Here is a 16,060-nt window from a genome sequence, read left to right on the forward strand (position 1 = left end):
AGACATTCCACCCAGTGGTGAAATATTATACTACAGACATTCCACCCAGTGGTGAAATATTATACTACAGACATTCCACCCAGTGGTGACAGACATTCCACCCAGTGGTGAAATATTATACTAGAGACATTCCACCCAGTGGTGAAATATTATACTAGAGACATTCCACCCAGTGGTGAAATATTATACTAGAGACATTCCACCCAGTGGTGAAATATTATACTACAGACAGAGACATTCCACCCAGTGGTGAAATATTATACTACAGACAGAGACATTCCACCCAGTGGTGAAATATTATACTAGAGACATTCCACCCAGTGGTGAAATATTATACTACAGACATTCCACCCAGTGGTGAAATATTATACTACAGACATTCCACCCAGTGGTGAAATATTATACTACAGACATTCCACCCAGTGGTGAAATATTATACTACAGACATTCCACCCAGTGGTGAAATATTATACTACAGACAGAGACATTCCACCCAGTGGTGAAATATTATACTACAGACATTCCACCCAGTGGTGAAATATTATACTACAGACATTCCACCCAGTGGTGAAATATTATACTAGAGACATTCCACCCAGTGGTGAAATATTATACTAGAGACATTCCACCCAGTGGTGAAATATTATACTACAGACAGAGACATTCCACCCAGTGGTGAAATATTATACTACAGACAGAGACATTCCACCCAGTGGTGAAATATTATACTACAGACAGAGACATTCCACCCAGTGGTGAAATATTATACTACAGACATTCCACCCAGTGGTGAAATATTATACTACAGACATTCCACCCAGTGGTGAAATATTATACTACAGACATTCCACCCAGTGGTGAAATATTATACTACAGACATTCCACCCAGTGGTGAAATATTATACTAGAGACATTCCACCCAGTGGTGAAATATTATACTAGAGACATTCCACCCAGTGGTGAAATATTATACTACAGACAGAGACATTCCACCCAGTGGTGAAATATTATACTACAGACAGAGACATTCCACCCAGTGGTGAAATATTATACTAGAGACATTCCACCCAGTGGTGAAATATTATACTACAGACATTCCACCCAGTGGTGAAATATTATACTACAGACATTCCACCCAGTGGTGAAATATTATACTAGAGACAGAGACATTCCACCCAGTGGTGAAATATTATACTAGAGACATTCCACCCAGTGGTGAAATATTATACTACAGACAGAGACATTCCACCCAGTGGTGAAATATTATACTACAGACAGAGACATTCCACCCAGTGGTGAAATATTATACTAGAGACAGAGACATTCCACCCAGTGGTGAAATATTATACTACAGAGACATTCCACCCAGTGGTGAAATATTATACTACAGACAGAGACATTCCACCCAGTGGTGAAATATTATACTAGAGACATTCCACCCAGTGGTGAAAATTATTACAGACATACCCTACAAGAGACATTCCACCCAGTGGTGAAATATTATACTACAGACATTCCACCCAGTGGTGAAATATTATACTACAGACATTCTACCCAGTGGTGAAATATTATACTACAGACAGAGACATTCCACCCAGTGGTGAAATATTATACTACAGACAGAGACATTCCACCCAGTGGTGAAATATTATACTAGAGACATTCCACCCAGTGGTGAAATATTATACTACAGACATTCTACCCAGTGGTGAAATATTATACTAGAGACATTCCACCCAGTGGTGAAATATTATACTACAGACATTCCACCCAGTGGTGAAATATTATACTACAGACAGAGACATTCCACCCAGTGGTGAAATATTATACTAGAGACATTCCACCCAGTGGTGAAATATTATACTACAGACATTCCACCCAGTGGTGAAATATTATACTACAGACATTCCACCCAGTGGTGAAATATTATACTACAGACATTCCACCCAGTGGTGAAATATTATACTACAGACATTCCACCCAGTGGTGAAATATTATACTACAGACATTCCACCCAGTGGTGAAATATTATACTACAGACATTCCACCCAGTGGTGAAATATTATACTAGAGACATTCCACCCAGTGGTGAAATATTATACTAGAGACATTCCACCCAGTGGTGAAATATTATACTAGAGACATTCCACCCAGTGGTGAAATATTATACTACAGACATTCTACCCAGTGGTGAAATATTATACAAGAGACATTCCACCCAGTGGTGAAATATTATACTACAGACATTCCACCCAGTGGTGAAATATTATACTACAGACATTCTACCCAGTGGTGAAATATTATACTACAGACAGAGACATTCCACCCAGTGGTGAAATATTATACTACAGACATTCTACCCAGTGGTGAAATATTATACTAGAGACATTCCACCCAGTGGTGAAATATTATACTACAGACAGAGACATTCCACCCAGTGGTGAAATATTATACTAGAGACATTCCACCCAGTGGTGAAATATTATACTACAGACATTCCACCCAGTGGTGAAATATTATACTACAGACATTCCACCCAGTGGTGAAATATTATACTACAGACATTCCACCCAGTGGTGAAATATTATACTACAGACATTCCACCCAGTGGTGAAATATTATACTACAGACATTCCACCCAGTGGTGAAATATTATACTACAGACATTCCACCCAGTGGTGAAATATTATACTACAGACATTCCACCCAGTGGTGAAATATTATACTACAGACATTCCACCCAGTGGTGAAATATTATACTACAGACATTCCACCCAGTGGTGAAATATTATACTACAGACATTCCACCCAGTGGTGAAATATTATACTACAGACATTCCACCCAGTGGTGAAATATTATACTACAGACATTCCACCCAGTGGTGAAATATTATACTACAGACATTCCACCCAGTGGTGAAATATTATACTACAGACATTCCACCCAGTGGTGAAATATTATACTACAGACATTCCACCCAGTGGTGAAATATTATACTACAGACAGAGACATTCCACCCAGTGGTGAAATATTATACTACAGACAGAGACATTCCACCCAGTGGTGAAATATTATACTACAGACATTCCAACTGACCGTATGTTGAGTCCAGTAGACTGTCCCAGGTTCTCCCAGGCCTGCAGTTTCTGAGACAGTTTCTGAAGGAGGAGAGGAAGGAACCAGATGACACACCAGGGTGTAGGGATTCAAGGTTTCACATTTACAAATTCAACTACTATGCAGATTGTTTCCAACCCTGAGATTTGTTTGTCGCTAACCAGGGTAGCCTGGTGGTTAGAGGCAGGGTAGCCTGGTGGTTAGAGGCAGGGTAGCCTGGTGGTTAGAGGCAGGGTAGCCTGGTGGTTAGAGGCAGGGTTAGCCTAGTGGTTAGAGGCAGGGTAGCCTAGTGGTTAGAGGCAGGGTAGCCTGGTGCTTAGAGGCAGGGTAGCCTGGTGGTTAGAGGCAGGGTAGCCTGGTGCTTAGAGGCAGGGTAGCCTGGTGCTTAGAGGCAGGGTAGCCTGGTGCTTAGAGGCAGGGTAGCCTGGTGCTTAGAGGCAGGGTAGCCTGGTGGTTAGAGGCAGGGTAGCCTGGTGGTTAGAGGCAGGGTAGCCTGGTGGTTAGAGGCAGGGTAGCCTGGTGGTTAGAGGCAGGGTAGCCTGGTGGTTAGAGGCAGGGTAGCCTGGTGGTTAGAGGCAGGGTAGCCTGGTGGTTAGAGGCAGGGTAGCCTGGTGCTTAGAGGCAGGGTAGCCTGGTGGTTAGAGGCAGGGTAGCCTGGTGGTTAGAGGCAGGGTAGCCTGGTGGTTAGAGCATTGGACTAGTAACCGGAAGGTTGCGAGTTCAAATCCCCGAGCTGACAAGGTACAAATCTGTCGTTCTGCCCCTGAACAGGCAGTTAACCCACTGTTCCTAGGCCAGTTAACCCACTGTTCCTAGGCAGTAATTGAAAATAAGAATTTGTTCTTAACTGACTTGCCTAGTTAAATAAAAAAGGTACAAAAAATATATATTATTATTTATTTTTAAAGTTACGTTTCCATTTCAGTTGTGTATCAGAACAACCATTAGTTAGAACAGACGGCACACTGCAGCCCAGTTTAACATTTAGAAAACACAAACAGGTCACACACCTCCTTCTCCAGCTCCACGTTCACCATCTCCTCTTTCATCTTCTCCATCCGTTCTACCTTACGTCTCAAACCCTCCGTTTCCTCCTTCAGCAGGATCACGTTCTCCCTCGTCTCCCTGGGATACAGAATGAGTGGAGACAGTGAGAGAGAGAGAGAGAGGTTTAAGTGACATTAATGATAGTTGTCTTCTTTTACAACCTACAAATAATCTCTTAGCTGTCCTGCTCCATGTGTTCTAGTAGTGTTACCTGAGGTAAACATTCTCCTCCCTTAGCTGTCGGAGCTCCTTGTCCATATCCGGGACCCTAGCGACCTCTGACCTCATGTTCTTCACTATGACAACATCCTGTTCCTGCAGAGCCAACTTCCTCTCCAACTCCTGGGAGGGGTGGGGGGGGGGGAGAGACACACACAGACACACACCTTTGAGTTGTATTCTCCGCTCATGAAAGAGAGATTTAATGACCATCTGAAAGGTGAACATGGTGGAGTTTGAGGTTGTGTGTTAGACTGAAGGGTTAATAGCATCTCTTCATTTGATGGCAGGTCATTTAAACCCAGAAACAATAAATGGTGATTACATTGAGAGTTTATAAAGCCTACAGAGGACAGAGTTTAAACCCAGAAACAATAAATGGTGATTCCATTGAGAGTTTATAAAGCCTACAGAGGACAGAGTTTAAACCCAGAAACAATAAATGGTGATTACATTGCATAACAAATTACCACTTAACTTCCCAGATGACACTTTGGAGAGAACACACACGGATGCCAAGATAAGCAGAAGCAAAAGAAATGGACCTGCACCTGTTCAACAGCTCAAAACCTCTACAGGCATATAAAGCACCACAGAATAAACAAGATTGATACTTCAGTCCTTCTCCTAGTACCAACTCTAGTCCCAATCTCAACCCCAGTCCTTATCCTAACCTAGCTCCCCAACTCTAGTCCCAATCTCAACCCCAGTCCTAATCCTAATCTAGCTCCAACTCTAGTCCCAATCTCAACCCCAGTCCTAATCCTAATCTAGCTCCAACTCTAGTCCCAATCTCAACCCCAGTCCTAATCCTGACCTAACTCCACCTCTAGTCCCAATCTCAATCCCAGTCCTAATCCAGCTCCAACTCTAGTCCCAATCTCAACCCCAGTCCTAACGCTAACCTAGCTCGAACTCTAGTCCCAATCTCAACCCCAGTCTTAATCCTAACCTAGCTCCAACTCCAGTCCCAATCCCAGTCCTAATCTAGCTCCGCAACTCTAGTCCCAATCTCAACCCCAGTCCTAACCTAGCTCCAACTCTAGTCCCAATCTCAACCCCAGTCCTAACCTAGCTCCAACTCTAGTCCCAATCTCAATCCCTGTCCTAATCCTAACCTAGCTCCCCAACTCTAGTCCCAATATCAACCCCAGTCTTAATCCTAACCTAGCTCCAACTCCAGTCCCAATCCCAGTCCTAATCTAGCTCCCCAACTCTAGTCCCAATCTCAACCCTAGTCCTAAATTGAATTCAGGTACAATCAGTTTCAATCTTCATACATCAGTCCCAACCTCCTAGTTTTCTAAACCTAGTCCCAATCTGAACTGTATTAATACCAATCTTAATCTAGACATCATTAATTTTAGTCCTACTTTGAACAACAATAATCCTAGCCTCACCTTAATCTTGAGTTCGTGGTCGGAGCAGGTGGATGATGCTAACTGGAGGGCCTGGCACCGCTGAGACACTTCCTGGTACTTCCTGTAAAGAGGACCAGTCAGGGGGGGAGGAAATCCAGGCAGGACCAATCAGAAGAAAGGAAATCCAGGAAGTAGTGTGTGTTACCTGTGTTGTAGCTCCACTTGTTCCTGTAGTCCCTGGTTCTCCAGTGTCTGGTTAGAGATGGTGTTGTCCCGCGTCTGGACCTGCTGCTTCAGGTCCCGGATCTCATCCTTTAAACCGCTCACCGTCTAGAGGGACAAATAACACATAGTGTAGTCATCAACCTCATCCTCAATCTCATCCTTTAAACCGCTCGCCGTCTACAGAGACAAATAACACATAGTGAAGTCATCAACCTCATCCTCAACCTCATCCTCAACCTCATCCTCAACCTCATCCTCATCCTCATCCTCAACCTCATCCTCAACCTCATCCTCATCCTCAACCTCATCCTCAACCTCAACCTCATCCTCAACCTCATCCTCATCCTCAACCTCATCCTCATCCTCAACCTCATCCTCAACCTCATCCTCAACCTCAACCTCAACCTCATCCTCAACCTCATCCTCAACCTCATCCTCAACCTCAACCTCATCCTCAACCTCATCCTCAACCTCATCCTCAACCTCATCCTCAACCTCATCCTTTAAACCGCTCGCCGTCTAACACATAGTGAAGTCATCAACCTCATCCACAATCTCATCCTTTAAACCGCTCATCCTCTACAGGGACAAATAACACATAGTGTAGTCATCAACCTCATCCTTTAAACCGCTCATCCTCTACAGGGACAAATAACACGTAGTGTAGTCATCAACCTCATCCTTTAAACAGCTCATCCTCTACAGGGACAAATGACACATAGTAAAGTCATCAACTTCATCCTTTAAACCTCTCATCCTCTACAGGGACAAATAACACATAGTGTAGTCATCAACCTCATCCTCAATCTCATCCTTTAAACCGCCTACAGGGACAAATAACACATAGTGTAGTCATCAACCTCATCCTTTAAACCGCTCATCCTCTACAGGGACAAATAACACAGTGTAGTCATCAACCTCATCCTTTAAACAGCTCATCCTCTACAGGGACAAATAACACATAGTGTAGTCATCAACCTCATCCTCAATCTCATCCTTTAAACCTCTCATCCTCTACAGGGACAAATGACACAGTGTAGTCATCAGCTGTGTGTGGTACTACCACTGCCTCCTGCGGGGACGCGGGCTGAGATTTAAAATATATTATACATAGAACAAATAATGAGTTACTCCACAGAAAAATAGTAATTTGACGATGTGAGACTTGAGACTTGAGGTCGACTGGTTAATTAGAGCGATTTCTAGTTTTCATAACAATCGGGAATTTCTGGACGCCGATTATGGCGCATTGCATTGCATTGCACGAGGAAACTGAGTAGCAGGCTGACCACCTGGTACGCGAGTGCAGTAGGAGCCAAGGTAAGTTGCCAGCTAGCGTTAAACTTATCTTGTAAAAAAAAAAAAATCAATCTTCACATAATCACTAGTTAACTACACATGGTTGATGATATTACTAGGTTAACTAGCTTGTCCTGCGTTGCCTGTTAATTTAGCATCGAGTCACAGCCTGCCAAACGGGGGATAATTTAACAAAAACACAATCATTGCACGAATGTACCCAACCATAAACATAAACGCCTCTAATAAAATCAATACACAGAAGTATATATTTTTTAAACCTGCATATTTAGCTAAAAGATATTCATTTTAGCAGGCAATATTAACAAGGGAAATTGTGTCACTTCTCTTGCGTTCATTGCACACAGAGTCAGGGTATATGCAACAGAGTGGGCCGCCTGGCTCGTTGCCAACTAATTTGCCAGAATTTTACATAACATTGAAGGTTGTGCAATGTAACAGGAATATTTAGACTAATGGATGCCACCCGTTAGATAAAATACAGAACGGTTCCGTATTTCACTGAAAGAATAAACGTCTTGTTTTCGAGATGATAGTTTCAGGATTTGACAATATTGATGACAAAAGGCTCGTATTTCTGTGTTTATTATATAATAATTAAATCTATGATTTGATATTTGATAGAGCAGTCTGAGTGGTGGCAGGCACTAAAGTGCCTATTAGAACATACAATAGTCAAAGGTATATGAAATACAAATGGTATAGAGAGAAATAGTCAACATGTCATAATTCCTATAATAACTACAACCTAAAACTTTCATATGTTCTCATGTTCTGAGCAAGGAACTTAAACTTTTAGCTTTTTTACATGGCACATATTGCACTTTTACTTTCTTCTCCAACACTGTGTTTTTGCATTATTTAAACCAAATTGAACATGTTTCATTATTTATTTGAGACAAAAGAGTTGATTCATGTATTATATAAAGTTAAAATAAAAGTGTTCATTCAGTATTGTTGTAATTGTCATTATTACAAATATATATATATAAAAATCGGCATTGGCTTTTTTGGTCCTCCAATAAATCTTTATCAGCATTGAAAAATCATCATCAGTCGACAACTAGTGGAGACATATAATCTGATCTCTGTTACAGGTGTACCTGGTTAGAGGAGTGATTTTATGCTATAATCTGATCTCTGTTACAGGTGTACCTGGTTAGAGGAGTGATTTTATGGTATAATCTGATCTCTGTTACAGGTGTACCTGGTTAGAGGAGTGATTTTATGCTATAATCTGATCTCTGTTACAGGTGTACCTGGTTAATGGAGTGATCTGATGGTATAATCTGATCTCTGTTACAGGTGTACCTGGTTAAAGGAGTGATCTGATGGTATAATCTGATCTCTGTTACAGGTGTACCTGGTTAAAGGAGTGATCTGATGGTATAATCTGATCTCTGTTACAGGTGTACCTGGTTAAAGGAGTGATCTGATGTTATAATCTGATCTCTGTAACAGGTGTACCTGGTTAAAGGAGTGATCTGATGGTATAATCTGATCTCTGTTACAGGTGTACCTGGTTAAAGGAGTGATCTGATGGTATAATCTGATCTCTGTTACAGGTGTACCTGGTTAAAGGAGTGATCTGATGGTATAATCTGATCTCTGTTACAGGTGTACCTGGTTAAAGGAGTGATCTGATGGTATAATCTGATCTCTGTAACAGGTGTACCTGGTTAAAGGAGTGATCTGATGGTATAATCTGATCTCTGTTACAGGTGTACCTGGTTAAAGGAGTGATCTGATGGTATAATCTGATCTCTGTAACAGGTGTACCTGGTTAAAGGAGTGATCTGATGGTATAATCTGATCTCTGTTACAGGTGTACCTGGTTAGAGGAGTGATTTTATGGTATAATCTGATCTCTGTTACAGGTGTACCTGGTTAAAGGAGTGATCTGATGGTATAATCTGATCTCTGTTACAGGTGTACCTGGTTAAAGGAGTGATCTGATGGTATAATCTGATCTCTGTAACAGGTGTACCTGGTTAGAGGTGTTGAGCCATCCATCCCTCTCCTCCACCCTTCTGTTGAGAGACTCCAGGGTCCGATGTAGAGCACGGTTTGCCTCTGCCTTTTCCGATAGGCTCTGGCTAGACTCCGCCTCCCTCTCTTCCAGGCGTCTGATACGTCCCAGCAGGTCCTGGTTACGGTCCACCTCACGCTGGAACAATTAGAACGTGGGCCACAGAAGTCAGAACACAGAAGTCAGAACACAGAATTTAGAACACAGAATTTAGAACACAGAACACTCCAGGTGTGCGTGTGTGTGTGTGTGTTTGTTACCTCCAGCTGTGTTTGTGTGTGTGTATGGGTGTGTGTGTTACCTCCAGGTGTATGTGTGTGTTACCTCCAGGTGTGTGTGTGTGTGTTACCTCCAGGTGTATGTGTGCGTGTGTTACTTCCAGGTGTATGTGTGCGTGTGTTACCTCCAGGTGTATGTGTGCGTGTGTTACCTCCAGGTGTGTGTGTGCGTGTGTTACCTCCAGGTGTGTGTGTGCGTGTGTTACCTCCAGGTGTGTGTGTGCGTGTGTTACCTCCAGGTGTGTGTGTGCGTGTGTTACCTCCAGGTGTGTGTGTGCGTGTGTTACCTCCAGGTGTGTGTGTGCGTGTGTTACTTCCAGGTGTGTGTGTGTGTGTTACTTCCAGGTGTGTGTGTGTGTGTTACCTCCAGGTGTATGTGTGTGTGTGTTACCTCCAGGTGTATGTGTGTGTGTGTTACCTCCAGGTGTATGTGTGTGTTACCTCCATGTGTATGTGTGTGTTACCTCCATGTGTATGTGTGTGTTACCTCCATGTGTATGTTACCTCCATGTGTATGTGTGTGTTACCTCCATGTGTATGTGTGTGTTACCTCCATGTGTATGTGTGTGTTACCTCCATGTGTATGTGTGTGTTACCTCCATGTGTATGTGTGTGTTACCTCCATGTGTATGTGTGTGTTACCTCCATGTGTATGTGTGTGTTACCTCCATGTGTATGTGTGTGTTACCTCCATGTGTATGTGTGTGTTACCTCCATGTGTATGTGTGTGTTACCTCCATGTGTATGTGTGTGTTACCTCCATGTGTATGTGTGTGTTACCTCCATGTGTATGTGTGTGTTACCTCCATGTGTATGTGTGTGTTACCTCCATGTGTATGTGTGTGTTACCTCCATGTGTATGTGTGTGTTACCTCCATGTGTATGTGTGTGTTACCTCCATGTGTATGTGTGTGTTACCTCCAGGTGTGTGTGTGTGTTACCTCCAGGTGTGTGTGTGTGTTACCTCCAGGTGTGTGTGTGCGTGTGTTACCTCCAGGTGTGTGTGTGCGTGTGTTACCTCCAGGTGTATGTGTGTGCGTGTGTTACCTTCAGGTGGTGTGTGTGCGTGTGTGTGTGTGTGTTCCAGGTGTGTGTGTGTGTGTTACTTCCAGGTGTGTGTGTGCGTGTGTTACTTCCAGGTGTGTGTGTGCGTGTGTTACTTCCAGGTGTGTGTGTGCGTGTGTTACTTCCAGGTGTGTGTGTGCGTGTGTTACTTCCAGGTGTGTGTGTGCGTGTGTTACTTCCAGGTGTGTGTGTGCGTGTGTTACTTCCAGGTGTGTGTGTGCGTGTGTTACTTCCAGGTGTGTGTGTGCGTGTGTTACTTCCAGGTGTGTGTGTGCGTGTGTTACTTCCAGGTGTGTGTGTGCGTGTGCTCCAGGTGTGTGTGTGCGTGTGTTACCTCCAGGTGTGTGTGTGCGTGTGTTACCTCCAGGTGTGTGTGTGCGTGTGTTACCTCCAGGTGTGTGTGTGCGTGTGTTACCTCCAGGTGTGTGTGTGCGTGTGTTACCTCCAGGTGTATGTGTGCGTGTGTTACCTCCAGGTGTATGTGTGCGTGTGTTACCTCCAGGTGTATGTGTGCGTGTGTTACCTCCAGGTGTATGTGTGCGTGTGTTACCTCCAGGTGTATGTGTGCGTGTGTTACCTCCAGGTGTATGTGTGCGTGTGTTACCTCCAGGTGTATGTGTGCGTGTGTTACCTCCAGGTGTATGTGTGCGTGTGTTACCTCCAGGTGTATGTGTGCGTGTGTTACCTCCAGGTGTACCTCCAGGTGTGTGCGTGTGTTACCTCCAGGTGTATGTGTGCGTGTGTTACCTCCAGGTGTATGTGTGCAGGTGTGTGTTACCTCCAGGTGTATGTGTGCGTGTGTTACCTCCAGGTGTATGTGTGCGTGTGTTACCTCCAGGTGTATGTGTGCGTGTGTTACCTCCAGGTGTATGTGTGCGTGTGTGTTACCTCCAGGTGTATGTGTGCGTGTGTTACCTCCAGGTGTATGTGTGCGTGTGTTACCTCCAGGTGTATGTGTGCGTGTGTTACCTCCAGGTGTATGTGTGCGTGTGTTACCTCCAGGTGTATGTGTGCGTGTGTTACCTCCAGGTGTATGTGTGCGTGTGTTACCTCCAGGTGTATGTGTGCGTGTGTTACCTCCAGGTGTATGTGTGCGTGTGTTACCTCCAGGTGTATGTGTGCGTGTGTTACCTCCAGGTGTATGTGTGCGTGTGTTACCTCCAGGTGTATGTGTGCGTGTGTTACCTCCAGGTGTATGTGTGCGTGTGTTACCTCCAGGTGTATGTGTGCGTGTGTTACCTCCAGGTGTATGTGTGTTACCTCCGTGTGTTACCTCCATGTGTATGTGTGCGTTACCTCCAGGTGTATGTGTGCGTTACCTCCAGGTGTATGTGTGCGTGTGTACCTCCAGGTGTACGTGTGTTACCTCCAGGTGTATGTGTGCGTGTGTTACCTCCAGGTGTATGTGTGCGTGTGTTACCTCCAGGTGTATGTGTGCGTGTGTTACCTCCAGGTGTATGTGTGCGTGTGTTACCTCCAGGTGTATGTGTGCGTGTGTTACCTCCAGGTGTATGTGTGCGTGTGTTACCTCCAGGTGTATGTGTGCGTGTGTTACCTCCATGTGTATGTGTGCGTGTGTTACCTCCATGTGTATGTGTGCGTTACCTCCATGTGTATGTGTGCGTTACCTCCATGTGTATGTGTGCGTTACCTCCATGTGTATGTGTGCGTTACCTCCATGTGTATGTGTGCGTTACCTCCATGTGTATGTGTGTGTTACCTCCATGTGTATGTGTGTGTTACCTCCATGTGTATGTGTGTGTTACCTCCATGTGTATGTGTGTGTTACCTCCATGTGTATGTGTGTGTTACCTCCATGTGTATGTGTGTGTTACCTCCATGTGTATGTGTGTGTTACCTCCATGTGTATGTGTGTGTTACCTCCATGTGTATGTGTGTGTTACCTCCATGTGTATGTGTGTGTTACCTCCATGTGTATGTGTGTGTTACCTCCATGTGTATGTGTGTGTTACCTCCATGTGTATGTGTGTGTTACCTCCATGTGTATGTGTGTGTTACCTCCAGGTGTGTGTGTGTGTGTGTGTTACCTCCAGGTGTGTGTGTGCGTGTGTTACCTCCAGGTGTGTGTGTGCGTGTGTTACCTCCAGGTGTGTGTGTGCGTGTGTTACCTCCAGGTGTGTGTGTGCGTGTGTTACCTCCAGGTGTGTGTGTGCGTGTGTTACCTCCAGGTGTGTGTGTGTGTGTGTTACCTCCATGTGTGTGTGTGTGTTACCTCCATGTGTGTGTGTGTGTGTGTTACCTCCATGTGTGTGTGTGTGTTACCTCCAGGTGTATGTGTGTGTTACCTCCAGGTGTATGTGTGTGTTACCTCCATGTGTATGTGTGTGTGTGTTACCTCCATGTGTGTGTGTGTGTTACCTCCATGTGTATGTGTGTGTTACCTCCATGTGTATGTGTGTGTTACCTCCATGTGTATGTGTGTGTTACCTCCATGTGTATGTGTGTGTTACCTCCATGTGTATGTGTGTGTTACCTCCATGTGTATGTGTGTGTTACCTCCATGTGTATGTGTGTGTTACCTCCATGTGTATGTGTGTGTTACCTCCATGTGTATGTGTGTGTTACCTCCATGTGTATGTGTGTGTTACCTCCATGTGTATGTGTGTGTTACCTCCATGTGTATGTGTGTGTTACCTCCATGTGTATGTGTGTGTTACCTCCATGTGTATGTGTGTGTTACCTCCAGGTGTATGTGTGTGTTACCTCCAGGTGTATGTGTGTGTTACCTCCAGGTGTATGTGTGTGTTACCTCCATGTGTATGTGTGTGTTACCTCCATGTGTATGTGTGTGTTACCTCCAGGTGTGTGTGTGTGTGTGTGTTACCTCCAGGTGTGTGTGTGTGTGTGTTACCTCCAGGTGTGTGTGTTACCTCCAGGTGTGTGTGTGTGTGTGTGTGTGTTACCTCCAGGTGTGTGTGTGTGTGTGTGTGTTACCTCCAGGTGTGTGTGTGTGTGTTACCTCCAGGTGTATGTGTGTGTGTGTTACCTCCAGGTGTGTGTGTGTGTGTGTGTGTTACCTCCAGGTGTGTGTGCGTGTGTTACTTCCAGGTGTCCATGTGTGCGTGTGTTACTTCCAGGTGTGTGTGCGTGTGTTACTTCCAGGTGTATGTGTGCGTGTGTTACTTCCAGGTGTATGTGTGCGTGTGTTACTTCCAGGTGTATGTGTTACTTCCAGGTGTATGTGTGCGTGTGTTACCTCCAGGTGTATGTGTGTTACCTCCGTGTGTTACCTCCAGGTGTATGTGTGCGTGTGTTACCTCCATGTGTATGTGTGTGTTACCTCCATGTGTATGTGTGTGTTACCTCCAGGTGTATGTGTGTGTGTTACCTCCATGTGTATGTGTGTGTTACCTCCAGGTGTGTGTGTGTGTGTGTTACCTCCAGGTGTGTGTGTGTACCTCCAGGTGTGTGTGTGTGTGTGTGTTACCTCCAGGTGTGTGTGTGTGTGTTACCTCCAGGTGTGTGTGTGTGTGTGTTACCTCCAGGTGTGTGTGTGCGTGTGTTACCTCCAGGTGTATGTGTGCGTGTGTTACCTCCAGGTGTATGTGTGCGTGTGTTACCTCCAGGTGTATGTGTGCGTGTGTTACCTCCAGGTGTATGTGTGCGTGTGTTACCTCCAGGTGTGTGTGTGTGTGTGTTACTTCCAGGTGTGTGTGTGCGTGTGTTACTTCCAGGTGTGTGTGTGCGTGTGTTACTTCCAGGTGTGTGTGTGTGTGTTACTTCCAGGTGTGTGTGTGTGTGTTACCTCCAGGTGTATGTGTGTGTGTGTGTTACCTCCATGTGTGTGTGTGTGTTACCTCCATGTGTGTGCGTGTGTTACTTCCAGGTGTATGTGTGCGTGTGTTACTTCCAGGTGTATGTGTGCGTGTGTTACTTCCAGGTGTATGTGTGCGTGTGTTTACTTCCAGGTGTATGTGTGCGTGTGTTACTTCCAGGTGTATGTGTGCGTGTGTTACTTCCAGGTGTATGTGTGCGTGTGTTACTTCCAGGTGTATGTGTGCGTGTGTTACTTCCAGGTGTATGTGTGCGTGTGTTACTTCCAGGTGTATGTGTGCGTGTGTTACTTCCAGGTGTATGTGTGCGTGTGTTACTTCCAGGTGTATGTGTGCGTGTGTTACTTCCAGGTGTATGTGTGCGTGTGTTACTTCCAGGTGTATGTGTGCGTGTGTTACTTCCAGGTGTATGTGTGCGTGTGTTACCTCCAGGTGTATGTGTGCGTGTGTTACCTCCAGGTGTATGTGTGCGTGTGTTACCTCCATGTGTATGTGTGTGTTACCTCCAGGTGTATGTGTGTGTTACCTCCAGGTGTGTGTGTGTGTTACCTCCAGGTGTGTGTGTGTGTGTTACCTCCAGGTGTGTGTGTGTGTGTTACCTCCAGGTGTGTGTGTGTGTGTGTGTGTACCTCCAGGTGTGTGTGTGTGTGTGTGTGTTACCTCCAGGTGTGTGTGTGTGTTACCTCCAGGTGTGTGTGTGTGTGTTACCTCCAGGTGTGTGTGTGTGTGTTACCTCCAGGTGTGTGTGTGTGTGTGTGTTACCTCCAGGTGTGTGTGTGTGTGTGTGTGTTACCTCCAGGTGTGTGTGTGTGTTACCTCCAGGTGTGTGTGTGTGTGTTACCTCCAGGTGTGTGTGTGTGTGTTACCTCCAGGTGTATGTGTGTGTGTGTTACCTCCAGGTGTATGTGTGTGTGTGTTACCTCCAGGTGTATGTGTGTGTGTGTTACCTCCAGGTGTATGTGTGTGTGTGTTACCTCCAGGTGTATGTGTGTGTGTGTTACCTCCAGGTGTATGTGTGTGTGTGTTACCTCCAGGTGTATGTGTGTGTGTGTTACCTCCAGGTGTATGTGTGTGTGTGTTACCTCCAGGTGTATGTGCGTGTGTGTTACCTCCAGGTGTATGTGCGTGTGTGTTACCTCCAGGTGTATGTGCGTGTGTGTTACCTCCAGGTGTATGTGCGTGTGTGTTACCTCCAGGTGTATGTGCGTGTGTGTTACCTCCAGGTGTATGTGCGTGTGTGTTACCTCCAGGTGTATGTGCGTGTGTGTTACCTCCAGGTGTATGTGCGTGTGTGTTACCTCCAGGTGTATGTGCGTGTGTGTTACCTCCAGGTGTATGTGCGTGTGTGTTACCTCCAGGTGTATGTGCGTGTGTGTTACCTCCAGGTGTATGTGCGTGTGTGTTACCTCCAGGTGTATGTGCGTGTGTGTTACCTCCAGGTGTATGTGCGTGTGTGTTACCTCCAGGTGTATGTGCGTGTGTGTTACCTCCAGGTGTATGTGCGTGTGTGTTACCTCCAGGTGTATGTGCGTGTGTGTTACCTCCAGGTGTATGTGCGTGTGTGTTACCTCCAGGTGTATGTGCGTGTGTGTTACCTCCAGGTG

General features: G+C 45.2%; 1 pseudogene; it reads right to left on the bottom strand.

Annotated features, from left to right (window-relative positions):
• LOC112216908 overlaps positions 1-16,060 on the bottom strand; it is a 32,993-nt pseudogene that overhangs the window by 13,964 nt on the left and 2,969 nt on the right.

Source organism: Oncorhynchus tshawytscha, unplaced genomic scaffold (assembly GCF_018296145.1).
Source record: "Oncorhynchus tshawytscha isolate Ot180627B unplaced genomic scaffold, Otsh_v2.0 Un_contig_3338_pilon_pilon, whole genome shotgun sequence".
NCBI classification, from domain to species: Eukaryota; Metazoa; Chordata; class Actinopteri; order Salmoniformes; family Salmonidae; genus Oncorhynchus; species Oncorhynchus tshawytscha.